The sequence below is a fragment of the Pteropus vampyrus genome, unplaced genomic scaffold, assembly GCF_000151845.1.
Source record: "Pteropus vampyrus isolate Shadow unplaced genomic scaffold, Pvam_2.0 Scaffold10, whole genome shotgun sequence".
In the NCBI taxonomy this organism is placed as follows: domain Eukaryota; kingdom Metazoa; phylum Chordata; class Mammalia; order Chiroptera; family Pteropodidae; genus Pteropus; species Pteropus vampyrus.
In genome coordinates, this window is record NW_011888791.1 from 8,934,817 (window position 1) to 8,948,386 (window position 13,570).

Here is a 13,570-nt window from a genome sequence, read left to right on the forward strand (position 1 = left end):
TCTGGGTGAGTGGGACTGCTGCCAATACTTTGTTCCAGAGGGTGACTCTGGGTCAAGGGTCCACTTTAGGGTCTACATTTGGGTCCTCAAAGAGCAATCCTATTACCAGGTATATAGTAGATGTGGCCCCTACCAGGTCCCTGGACAACTGCTGCCTGGTCACTGGATAGGTCCCTGGATGGACAGTGCTAATCTCAGACCATGGCTGAGGGGTGTCGAAAACAAACTTAGAGCTGTTTTAGGTTCCACAGCCAAGACTGAGGTCTGAATTATTGAATGACTTTATATATCAATGTATTAACGTCTAAAAATTGTGTGAATGGACAAAATTTAAGACCATGTTGAGTTGCAATATCTGATGTATAAAGTCCACCTACAAAGGATATAGTAATATATTAAAATCTTCTTAGATTAAATAAATATTTTTAATTGTCTCATTTACAAACTATAATAATGTTAAATATAAAAACAAGGTGAAGAAGTTTAGAAATCAGGTCCTTTAAAAATAATTCATAAGCTAATTATGTTTAATGAAGAAAGATGAGCATACTCAACAATGAAAAAAAATGGTGTACAGAGTGGATAGTAGACAATATTCTTCTATAAAGAATAATTAAGACTAAATTTGAGAATTATGTAGAGGGCGACTTTGGTTCCATTTAAATGATGAACCTAACCTTCTTGACACTGGATTTATATCATAATATGTTCTAGATTACCAGAGATTTTCTAGCAGTATATAGATGACTTCTTCCAATTGTAGGATAGTGAATATTCCTATGTTGGGCAATGAGTTAGAATTGAATTCCCGTATTATGATGCTTTCTAAATCAAATATTCCACCATTATATGGTTTTCCTTGATAAATATTTGTGTATCATTATAAATCAAATGTTGTATTATTCACATAATTCTTTTCTAGATATAACTCTCAGAGATTAGGTTTGACCTCATAGTGGATATTCTTGAGTTCTTCATGAAACAACACAACCTAATATAATTTACTTTAAATAAACTTGTCTTTCTTGAAATATGATAGAAGGGTCATTTGCATTATCACAGATATAATATGCTTCATTCTTCTGAAAAAATATGCAATATTGTATATCAGTGAAGTTTTAATTTTTATTTTTCTTCTTTGTTCTATTTTATTTTCTGTAACAATGAAATAGAAACTATAAAGTATTTCTAAGTAAAAATTTCTTATAAAAATTGTGCTTTATAGAATATATCAGCAATATTTCACTTCTTTAGGACTAAAATAACCTTAAGATATATTTGGTTTCTAATGATGACAAATACTGAAACTTTAATAGCATTGTAGGTTTAATTTCTAAACATAATACAGATGTAAAATGTTTAACAATTTATCACTTTATGTCAATTGCATTCTAATAAATATTAATTATCCTGAACTCTCAGCCTCAAATTCTAGTTTTCAAATTTCTTTTTCTAAAAAAAAATTTAGTATTGAGACAAAATGCAAAAGTAATTTTTACTTTTTTATATCGCTAGTATATCATGTTATTGAATTATGATTTAGAAGATTAAGACATCTCTGAATTAGAATCTACTACAGTATTGTCATTTATTTAATGATAGCATTCTTTATTTGGAAAATTGCCCTTCAAAAATAATTGATTTTTTCTATTGTAAAAAGTTTAGCATTTTCATTCTCTACCTTTTTAACTATATGAAAATATTAAAGATATGGACATTTATTTTCTAAATATTCCATGAAGTGCTCAATTTAAATAAATGAGGTACATTTTATCCCATCATTTACTATAAGCGTAACCAATGAAACAATTCACTAACCCTTATGATTGTTTATTTTTAAAGTATATCACTTATATTGATTCCTAGTGCATTTCTTTTTCTTGTTAATCTATAGCCAAATAGTTGGTACTTGTGTTCATTTTGGGAGCTTTGATGAGCCTACATTTCATTTCTATTGTTACCAGTTTCTGAATTTCTTGTTGAAGAATACAAATACATATATTCAATGCACACTAAAATATGATACTTGCATATCTTTTCTAATTGTCATAAGAATACAATTACATTAAACTACAATTATATGAAAAGTTTATAAAATAAATATATGTTGAGCAAGAATATAAGGAGTATGTAGTATATTATGATGTTTTGATTTCCATATTTTTATCTGTTTAAATTCTGTTGCTTTTCAGTATAATTTACATTTTCTTTTCAAAGGGCTTCTCATCTATGTGTCAAGAGGACAATGACTTGATTCAATTAACTGCTTTCTAAGATTATTATTTAGTGAATGAATATGAGATCTGCATTTTTCATTAACCTAATCCATTGATGCTTACTTATTTGTTAAGATAAAATTTGAATATACTTAATAATTTAATGTAGCTATATTCCATAATCCTCTATGAAAACTATTACAGACACATGTATTATAACTTATACTTTATTTTATGTGCATTTATCCACAACATGCACATAAATTAAATAAAAAGTTTGAAATGCATACCAAATTCTAAATGGGATATGTATACACTAACTCATCTATTCACAAATACATCTCACTTAAAGGTGCGTTAAACATACATAGACTTTTTTCTCATGAATCTAAGTGGTTAGAGGCATAAATGTATTCATTTATACTTGATCATTGTTAAGTTTATATACTTTTATACAACCAGGCACATAACTCAGAACTTCTTAGAGCGAAGTATTTAAGGCTAGGAAAAGATGAATTAGGAATAATTTCCTGCCATTAATTTTCATTCTTATACTTGGAAAATGGAAAGTTATGAATTCTAAAATATTAGATACCTCTAGTTTTTCATATAGAAAGGGTATGGATGAAGTAAGAAAGGAATATAAGAGTTTACTTAAAAAATAACTAAGCTTATTTTGATATGAAATGTGAGAAACTGTGAAGTAGAAAAATGAATGCTGATAGTACTCTTAATCTTAGCGACATTTTTTTTTTCCCCATAGACTAGAAAGAATAGTTGTCCTCTTCATGTTCGGGGGAGGGGAGCGGGATTATTTTACTTCTATTCTTATTATCTTTCTATGTAAAAGCACATGATCAAAACTAATGTATAATTGAAAACAGCTCCCCTCTCTTACAACTAAGAATCAGGTGTATTAAATTAGTAAGACTTCTAAGTAAAACATGAAAACTCCTTGTAAAACTTGCAATGTTTTAATTTTTTATTCAGAATTTCTAAACTTCTAATAGCAGATTCCATGTCTATTTAAAACTTGTCAGTGCTGCAGTAATTATGAAATTACAATAAGTGTCAGTGAAGGAGAATTTTAATAAGTAAAATAATTTCTGAGTTAAGCATATTTTCATACCCTCCAGAATTTCACCACCTGCTCAAGCAGCACATTATTCTGTGTCAGAATAAATAATATTCATATTTTTCCAAAGGTGACAATTAAGCTTGTTCAGTACTGAAGTTGTTTAAAGCATCAGGTTAGCATTTACCTAGGATCATCAAACCTTAGCTTAGCCAAAATAGATAAGGTAGCATGAAAGAGTGACTCTAGTGCTCTGGGAATATGTTCACCATATTAATAATGGATCATTGGCATCTCTAATTTTGATATTGGATATTTTTTATTAAGAACTCCTTATTTAATTTCTTCACTGAATCTAAACAAGGAAAATGTTTGTGTTAATGGAAGAAAATGCATAATTGAAGATATATATTTTTAAGTACATATGTATATATGTACTTGTGTAAATTCATTAGCCCTTAGAATAAATATTGTAATGAAGAAAAAATCATTGATTATCAGAAGTAATTAAAATATTTAGTAGACTAGAGAGGGAGCTGGCATATTTTTATTTCTTTTTTGCACTTATTTGCCACTAATATTTAAGATTAAAGCTTTTTAATTTGTTACCTATTGCTGCATAACTAATTACCCCACAATTTAGCAGCTTAAACAATATTTACTATCTTACCATTTCTGAGGGTATTTGGAAGTGGCTTAGCTGGGTGGTACTAGTTCAGGGTCTCTTAGGAGGTTACAATCTAGATATCACTGGTGGCCGCAGTCAACTGAGGGCTTGACTGGACTAGAGAATCCACTTCCAATAGAATTTTCATATGTGGTTATTAAGAAGAAGCCTCTATTCCTTGGTGACTCTTGACACATGGTCACAGTTCCATATCGTACAGTCATCTCTATAGGGCTGCTTGAGTCTCATTTGATATCCCCCAGAGTGAGTGATTCCTTAGAGCCCAAGGTGGCCATAATGCCTTTGAGTACTCGGTCTCAGCATACATTGTCATCTTTGCCATAATCTATTGATTACATAGGTCAATTATTTTGTGGCAGAGGATTGTAGAGGAATATGAGTAGCAGGAATTGAAGTTTATTAAGGTCCATATTGGAGACTCAGTTCAGTATTTAGCTTTAAACTATAATCAAGGAGGACTGGAAATAAAACTAGTGCTATTTTATGCACACACACTTTTTCAGAAAATCCCCCCACCTCAGTAGAAGTTGCTGAGATGGATTTTTATCCTTTCAGAAGTTATTTCTCATTTTTTTTCTAATTAAAGGGTTAATTCAAGTCAAAAGCATTATCTCACAAGTTTTACTCATGTCCTCCTTTATGGAGAATGTTTTTATCCACTATTTCATATATGCATTCTTCTGGTATTTGAATAATTTCTATCTTTTCAGGCTTCATTTATGTCTTACCTAACTGACTACAAAACCTCCAGAAATACTACCCTACTCTTAAAATTTTAACCATCAGTTGGAACACATATTTTTCCATTATTAGGAAATGACTTATGTGTATAAGATGCTTTTTCTTAAGAATGCAATTTTCTTGAATGAACAACATCTTATACTCTTTTTTTTTTAATTCCTCAGTACAGTGAGAATAAGCTTGAGCACAAAATAATATTTATGCAGTTGAATTATATCTACAAAGGTAGCTGTCTAACACCTTAGACTATGCTTAGTGCTCCAACTTGTCCGCCTCTTGATAGAGAGACTCTTCAGATGAGTGATTTCCTCTTCTGTAGTTCTTTAGACTATATTATTCCATTATCTACCATTAATTCATGATGATTTTTCTGAAAAAAAATTTTTCCTGTTAATCATGATAACTTAGAAAAATATAGTTCTAGAATATATTTTATTAAACTACTCTCCAGTTGTTTTTACTTTCTTGTTAAAGATTTCTTTTAAATTTGAACTGTTATTTTCAAAAAATCTTTATCCTGGGGATTTTGTCATAACTCATTTAGAACTGACAGCACATTTCAAATTCCACTTTTACTTTAACAAATTACTGTACTAAACTTCCTTCAGGCTGTACTTTGATTATTAATTAGCACACATATCATGTAGCTAAAGGAAGATAGGCATTTTATGGCAAGAGTTTTTCTCCTAATTTAGTGTAACAGCTTATTCATTTCAAATGACTTTGAGGTTAACTTTTAAAAATCATTTTTAACTCTTTTATTTTTCTTAGTTGTAGTACATAAACTTCTATGATTTCAGCTGTGACCAATGGTAAATATTATTACCACTTTATTCTCCAGTAATGGTCTTGATCTAGAAGGACAGCTTTCCTTTATCTGATTGTTGCTTGCTCCTCATTAAACTGAATACTTGGTTGATGAATATATGAAAGTGTACAATCAGTAGATTTTCTGAACGGTGAAAAATCAGAGTCTTCCTAGTCATGTATTGAAGAAGATATGTTACATACACAGAATGTATAGTGTAGAAACTTAGGAAGCTTCTATTAATTTATCAGTAATGAACATACTCTATTATACCAATTTGAGTTCAAAAGTGTGTTTACATGGTTTTCAGTCTCACTTATTCTGTAATATTCTCCTCTCATATCTGGCTTTCCTCTTCCTGTAATGATTCAAGAAGATACCTGAATTTTGACTCTTATTCAAAAAATTAGTCATACTTGCTCCCACGTTTGAGCCTGGAGTGTTTTACAACCACCACTTGAGCTGTGTCACCTGACTTGGAGACTGCTGACCAGGTCTCAAGAAATTCTTCACAAGTGACCAATGACACCTCTGACACCTCTAGAACCTCTAGCACACATCCAGGCAATGTTGCTGCAGCAGTCACTTCTCCTAGTCACAAGAAGCTACTGTAAATAATCACCACCTCTTTAGTATTTAAAAGTGTAAAAGAAAGAAAACAATTCTTCCCATCAGTCATGTACTAGTATGATCAGTTAAGAATATTTCATATAAAATCTGGCCTGATATCTCAACCTAGTTGCTATTTAAGTTTAAACTCCCAGAGATAGCTTGGGTTAATGCTAGATTCCAGTGTCAACTACATCATAGATGTAGATTCATATTCACAACTGTTAATCTGTTTCTGCACGATTGAGTATACAGATTTCATTTCTTTTATTTTTATATCATGATTTTTATATCAGGGGACTCATCGCTCCACTGAGCAGTGTGGTTCACTCTCACATGTTTAAAAAATATAGATTTCAAGAGAAAGGTAATGAGGTCTTTGTTCTTGCCCTCAAAGAAGGCATCTTGGTTCTTTATAAATAATGGTCCCCGCTGCTCCTCAGCAATCATTAAGTATATGAATACATTTTTTTATGCAGAGAAAAAATAAGTCTCATCAGCATACAAACTGATATATATCAAAAACATGCATATGGATGTGTACTTGCATTATTGTGTGTATGTTTGTGTGTAATTTTTTTTTTTACTGCATTCTTCATTAAAAATTCTAGGTACGAACTGGGAACATAAATTAAAATACAACTACCAGCAAGGATAACTTGAAAAGCAGATAAAAGTAAGTATTTTACTTCCCTATTGAGTTGATAGCACTCTAGATACAACAATCTATTTATAGACAGAAATAATAATAATAATAAATAAACAACTTATATAATTATATGTTTTAAGAGACCAAAGTAATGTTTTATGAAATCTTCTAGAAACAAGCATGATCACTTTGGATCATGCATACTCTTTGTAAAATGGTAAAATGTTAAATCAAGTACCTAAGAGAACAGATTTTCCTGTAGTTTACCTCTGCTGCTATCAATTTATCTTCCCATGGCTTTTTATGCATTTATCGATGACAGAAATTTGTTACTTTTGCTATCATAGATTCAGATCATTTTACTTCAGGGGATTGCTCACTGGTGCTATTTTCAATTTGCAGTCTAGTGGTGGGCTTAATGAACCACTTAAAATACAGCAGATTTCCATCTACAAGTTTCCTTCCCTTATAACAAAGTCTAAAACCCTGTTGTTGACTGCTAGGTATCATAAGTAAAACTCAAGTGATTTATTTTGATATTTTAAACTATGTTTATAAAATACACTAATTGCATCTCTCACTAGTCAGATTGCCACACACACATATATATATATATTTATTTATGAACTAACCAATTACATTTAAACTAACAAATTTAATAATTACTAAATGTCCTAATATCTACAATATTTTATCAGTGCTAGGAGATATTTCGAAGTTTAACATTTAACGGATGCTATAATTATGATATAAAGTTGAAAACTAATGGAACACAATGATAAAATAAATTACAAAAGAAGTATTATAAATTATTTACTGATCATATCAACTAAGTGAGTGACAGACTATGTAAGCAAACCGATGAGTATATAATCTTATAGCATCATAGACAGGCTTTAAACAGAAAGGTCACCTCATAGCTTGCCTAGATAATTTTGTTATTTTAATAGTTCAAATAAATCATCATTTGTAAATCTTCAATATTTAATTTTCTGAACATTCTTAATATAGAAAAGCATAATGCTAATGAAATAGCATCCGTGTTGATTTATTTGTGTGCATGGAGAGTATTTACTTTCTTATCCTGCTGTCTTGAAGACTTCTATCTAAGAAGTGATGTTACCTAACAGAAATGAGAAAGCAATAAGTCACAATTCATATTTACAATCATGCTAGTCACTTTGACAATGGCCAATGAAGTCTCCAAGGGTTAATTTCAGTTTAGTGCCAAAACCTGATCTAATGCTAGTACTATTTCTTTTCATTGGTTTTATGCTGTTGTCTTTTTTCCCAATAATTTATTTTGGTGAGCTATAATATAAATATGATAAAATGCACAGATAATTCAATGAGTATCGAAAAACACATACAGCCATGTAATCTACACCCTTATCAAGATGTAAAATTTCAGTTCTTCCTTTATGCACCTTGCAGTCAATCTTCTGCACCTCCAACTCTCAGGTATTATTTCTATAATCATAGATTTGTATTGCCTACTCTAAAGCTTCATAATAATGGAATCAGATAATCTGTGCTTTTTTGTAGTCTACTTCATTTTTCACCAACATGGCTTTCAGCAATATCTCTGCATCCATATTGTTGCATGTATCAAAACTTTGTTCCTTTTGTTGCTGAGTAGTATTCTATTTTATCAATATGCCACAATTTATCCATTATTCTGTTGATGGTTATTTCTAGATTTTGCCTTTTAAAAATAAAGCTACTATTGAAAATTCTTATCTAAAGTTTTTTTTTGGGGGGGGGTCTTGTTTTTATTTCTCTTGAATAAATAACTAGAAGTGAAATTCATTGGTCATAGTTATAAGAAAGTGTCAAACTGGTTTTTTTTAAGTAATTGTATGCTTTCATTGGTAATTTATAATGTTGATCATTTTGTATGTGCTTATTGGCCATTTAAGCATCTTTTATGAAGTGTTTGTTTAAAGATTTTCTTGCATAGTTTTCCTTAATATAACTTTATAATAGAAGGAAGGAGAGGCTGAAAACAGGAAAATTGGAAATTATTTCTGTGCTCTATGGTCATATCCAAATCTTTGGTCTAAACTCTTTGAATTTAAACTGTTTTTGGCTTATATAACCATTGTGGTTTATATAGATATACATATAGAGACTATATACATGTATATATATAGACTATATGTATATACATATACATATAGACTGTATGTATATACATATATATATATAGTCTGTAATTTTCTTCTTTTTCATGTTATATGCTTTTCCAATGTATCATTGGATGATATATATTCTTTAGAATTCAATAATTTAACCATATTTTTCTATTAAATTAATATTTGAAAAAGACATAATTATTTAATTAAAATTTTCTTACTAAAATACTTGTACAATGATATATCACATACTTATTATTTAACTTATAAATTATCTGATTCCAGTACAATAAGCTTTATGGTTATACATTTAAATTAAACTAATTTTTATTATACTTAATAGAAAGATTAGAAGTAAAATTTACATAATTATATCAATTATATAACATTCAATGTTACACACAACACAATAAGATTAATGCATTGTATATATATTGTTAGTCATTCTTGAGAACTGACATTTAATGTTTTAATCACCAATGGTTTCTAAAATTCTTTGTCATAATACCTTAAAATGTTGGGTGAGGAGAATACTCAGGAAATGCTTTCTTTACATAGCTGAGATTTCTTTTCCATGCAAATCATGCTGGCAATCATATTTATAGCTATGTGAAACCAGATTTTGGGAGACTATGATGCCAAGAAGCGGAGATAGGAAATAGTGGGAGTCACGGAGGCTTTTTATTTTCTGTATTTAGTTGTCTCTTAGGTTTAGATACACTCAGACCTTGATGTAAGATAATAGTTTCCCATTTTGCCTCAATTTTCCCATGTTTTCTATTAAATTTATGTATTTGACAATCATGTGTAAAATGTTTACTATGTACCAGACACTAATAAAAGCGTTTTGCACCCAAGACCAACTTATGAGTCAGATACTATTTCCCCAATATTATAAATAAGAAAACTAAGTCTCAGAAAGTTTAAATAATCTGCCTTTTTCAGTATTTATTGCTGTTTAACAGAAGACCCAAAACTTAAAAAGACTTTATTTGCCTATGATTCTGTGGGTCAGCACTTTTGCCTGAGCTCAACTGGGTGGTTCTGCTGTAGGTTTCACCTGAGGTCATGAAACTTTAGACAATTAGCAGCTGTGTATGTAGTCCATAGTATTAATATGTAGAAATACATCTTTCCTAAATTTTGGAATTCATGAATAACCGAAAATATTTATCACTCAAGTAATTTATAAAGAAGTAAGTGGATACCCAATTAATATAAATGAAACTGTATGAACTTTGAAAAGCAGTATTTCAATTAACAATAATTAATATAAACAACTTCCAGGTTAAACATTTACTACAAGACAGACAGTGTTCTAAGTAAATTATAAACATAATTCCTCTCATTCACTTCTCACAATCACTCTATTTTTCTTTTTAGCAAATACAGAAGCAGAGCTTGGAGAGATGACAACACTTGACTAAGGTCCAGAAGGGTGGATTTGAGTTTTTAACCTAATTCCAGCTCACTTTTAAGTCTGTATTCTTTTCAATAAGCATTCTATATTAAAATTAAAATCATGAGTAACGGAGCAAAAGAGAACAAAATATCTAAGGTGAAGGAAAATACATAATGAAAGATGAAACTAAAATACGCCGATATAAAAAAATAAATTTAAACCTTCAGTAACTGTAATTTAGTAACTGTTCTCAGAGTAGTTTAGTGAAAAAACACATAATATGAAACCATCATAGTAGAATTTAATTTCTGACACTGTTTATAAGATGTATAGCCTTATTAACTTTTTATACTGCAAAATGCAGTATAAAAAAAAATTAAGGCCCAAATGTAAAATATATACTAATTTTTAATTATTTTTTAATAAGTTGACAGTTGAACTTGATGGTGTAAAAGTCACTTGTGATTAAATATCAGAACCTATTATCCTTCGGAAAGTGAATTTGACTATATTGGATTTAACTTTTCACTTTGTGATTTCACAGAAAATACCCTTGTATTTTAAATACAAATAAATAAATAAAAAATAAACCCTACTCAGAATATAAAAGCTAATGAAGAATACAGTGTAAACAGATGATACAGAAGACAAGACATAGAAATGTTTGTCAGAAACCTAATTGTGAAATCTAATTTTAAATTCAAAGTCTAACAATTTTATTAATTGACTACAGTTTCTTCCAGTGCGAATTAAATATGTACAGAACTAAATTTCTAAGTTGTTATTGTAGAATATTTATTCAATTGTTTTTTAAAACTCCAATTATTAGTTTTGATAATAGATATTTTAATTTTAATGAGTTTTTTGAAAATGTGGCTGTCTGTATTTTTGTTTGTTTCCTTGTCTGCATTTAATACAAATTTTTATTCTCAAACTGTGAGGTGGACATGGTAGACTGTGTTTCTCAATTTTCATTCCTCACTATCTTCTTAGAGAAATTGAAAAGCTACAACTTTACTTCTCATATTCCTTTGCAACTTTTGTTCTGGATGAAAAAAAATTAAGAACATGTGAATGAGATTTGAAAGATAAAAATAAAACAGAGGCCAATATCTTGGCTATTTTTGTCCTTTTTGGTGGCAAACAGCATTGTAAATACCTGAAGATTTTCTGTAGCAATCATTCAGGGCTCTTTATCCAACTTCCATTGTGTTAAGAGACAGCTGTGATATCAGTAGTGGCAGCTTCTTGATTCTAAATTTTCATTTCTTTAACTTCATTTTTAGGGGCGTATGCTTGAAGTCTGGCTCCAATTCTCATGGGTAGTAGGAGAATGCTCTGGTATCTAAGGGTTATTTCATATTGGTATCCATGACCCAGCTCCTTCAGAGCTTATGATTTGTGATGGTATTTATTAAAACTACCTGAGTAGAGTGCTTTCTGTTTCTTGTACTTGACTTGGCTGATACCAGTAGCGGATGCAAAAACAGATGCTCAAGAATGCAAATCTGGTTGTTGTTGTTGTTGTTTTTGTTTTTTTAACCTGATCTGTTTGGATATGTGTTTACTTGGCAGTTACAATTGGAGGATGACAGTTGCGTAGTCCATGAAAAGCAAAATGTACTAAGGAAGACATGGCTTCAGTGAATGGAGTGATTGCTACGGTAGAGTATTATGGTGAAGATGAGGACTGTGAGACTTGGGAGGTGGATTAGCGACTTCTGATAACACTAGAAAGCTTAAAGAAAGACAGTTGCAAGCTCAGTACTTTCAATTTGCAGATTTATGTAGAGTTTTTCTACATTTAGTAGTGTCAGAACTAATAAAGGCAAAAATCAAATGCAGAGTTTTATCCTATTATTGAATTAATAAATTTGTTCATTTCTTATGTGAAAGCTGGAACATTAATTAGGAAAGAGTGGAGCTTGAGAATTGGAATGGCTCATTTAGGTAGATTTATCTGGATAATAATTCTGTGTATCCATAACCACTGAGCCTCTCCTGACTGCTGTTCATGCTTTGGTGGAGACCTTTTAATCACTCACCTGAGATAGTTGCTTTGGAGTAAAATACCAATTCCCTTTACTTTGAAACTCCTACTAACTCATAGCCTCTGAGCAGATAAGTAGATTTTGATTGTTTCAGGGAATAAGTAAAAATAAGATCAAATTAAATATACCAGATGACAAATATTATATTAATTTCACCATTTATATTAGCAAAAACCTGAGCAATTCATGTGGAAATATATTCTAAATGTGCCAGAAAGTTAAGGAAATAATAGATTAGATTGAGGTAACTTTATCAACATGGCTCATAATGGGCTACCAAGAGCATCCAACAGTAGTTCAGTTTGTTTAGTTGTTTGACTAAAATCCAGTTTTACAGGTAGATGTCACTAAATGAATATGAGGTACCAGATATTTATTGCTATAATTTACAGGTGCAACTGATCACTGGCTCCAAAACCTTGCTTATTTTTGAGGATTTATAATGCAACTGTGTACTACCAGAGGTAGGACTTATCTTCAGATGATAAGAGTTTTGGCCTGAGTCATTTTCAGAGTAGTAGTTAGGAGCCAAAGATTAGCCCTAAAACCTGTCCTTCCCTACCAAAAAAGAACAATAAAAATGATAGTTGTATTCTTGAGGAAAGTATAGATAATCAGGGTGATTATTTCTACCACAACTTTATTTAACATGTCTGTTAGGCCTGTGCAGATGAAACATGGCAGGAATGGTAGACAACCACATAAAATCTGATGATGACTCCAGTTGTTGTTCCAAATGTATCCTCTTTATAGGAGCAATTAATATTGCCCCTGACACCTATTATGCAGCTACCAATCGACCAAAGGTTTTTGTTCTCTACTGTGAAGTAGAAAACAACAGTGACAGTTGGCTTTCAACTTGTAATGACAGCACTAAACTTCTATTGTCTCTTTTCTCTTCACAATTTTCTCTTACAATTTAGTTTGAGGAATCTAGATTAATTCAACACCTCAAAAGACATTGATGTCTAAATGCTGACAGGACAGACATAGTTGATACCCTCTAATATTTGGCAAGAAATTTGCTTCCTAAAGAGAGATAAAACCTATCAAATTTCATTTTTTAACTTCAGTCATAAATGTTGGTGTTTCCTGGCCTGGATCATGATAGAATTTCCCCGTTAAAGTGAAAGGCAACGTGGATACCCACTGTACCTCCTAGGACTAAGAAAAGGGCACAAGATTCATTTGGTTTC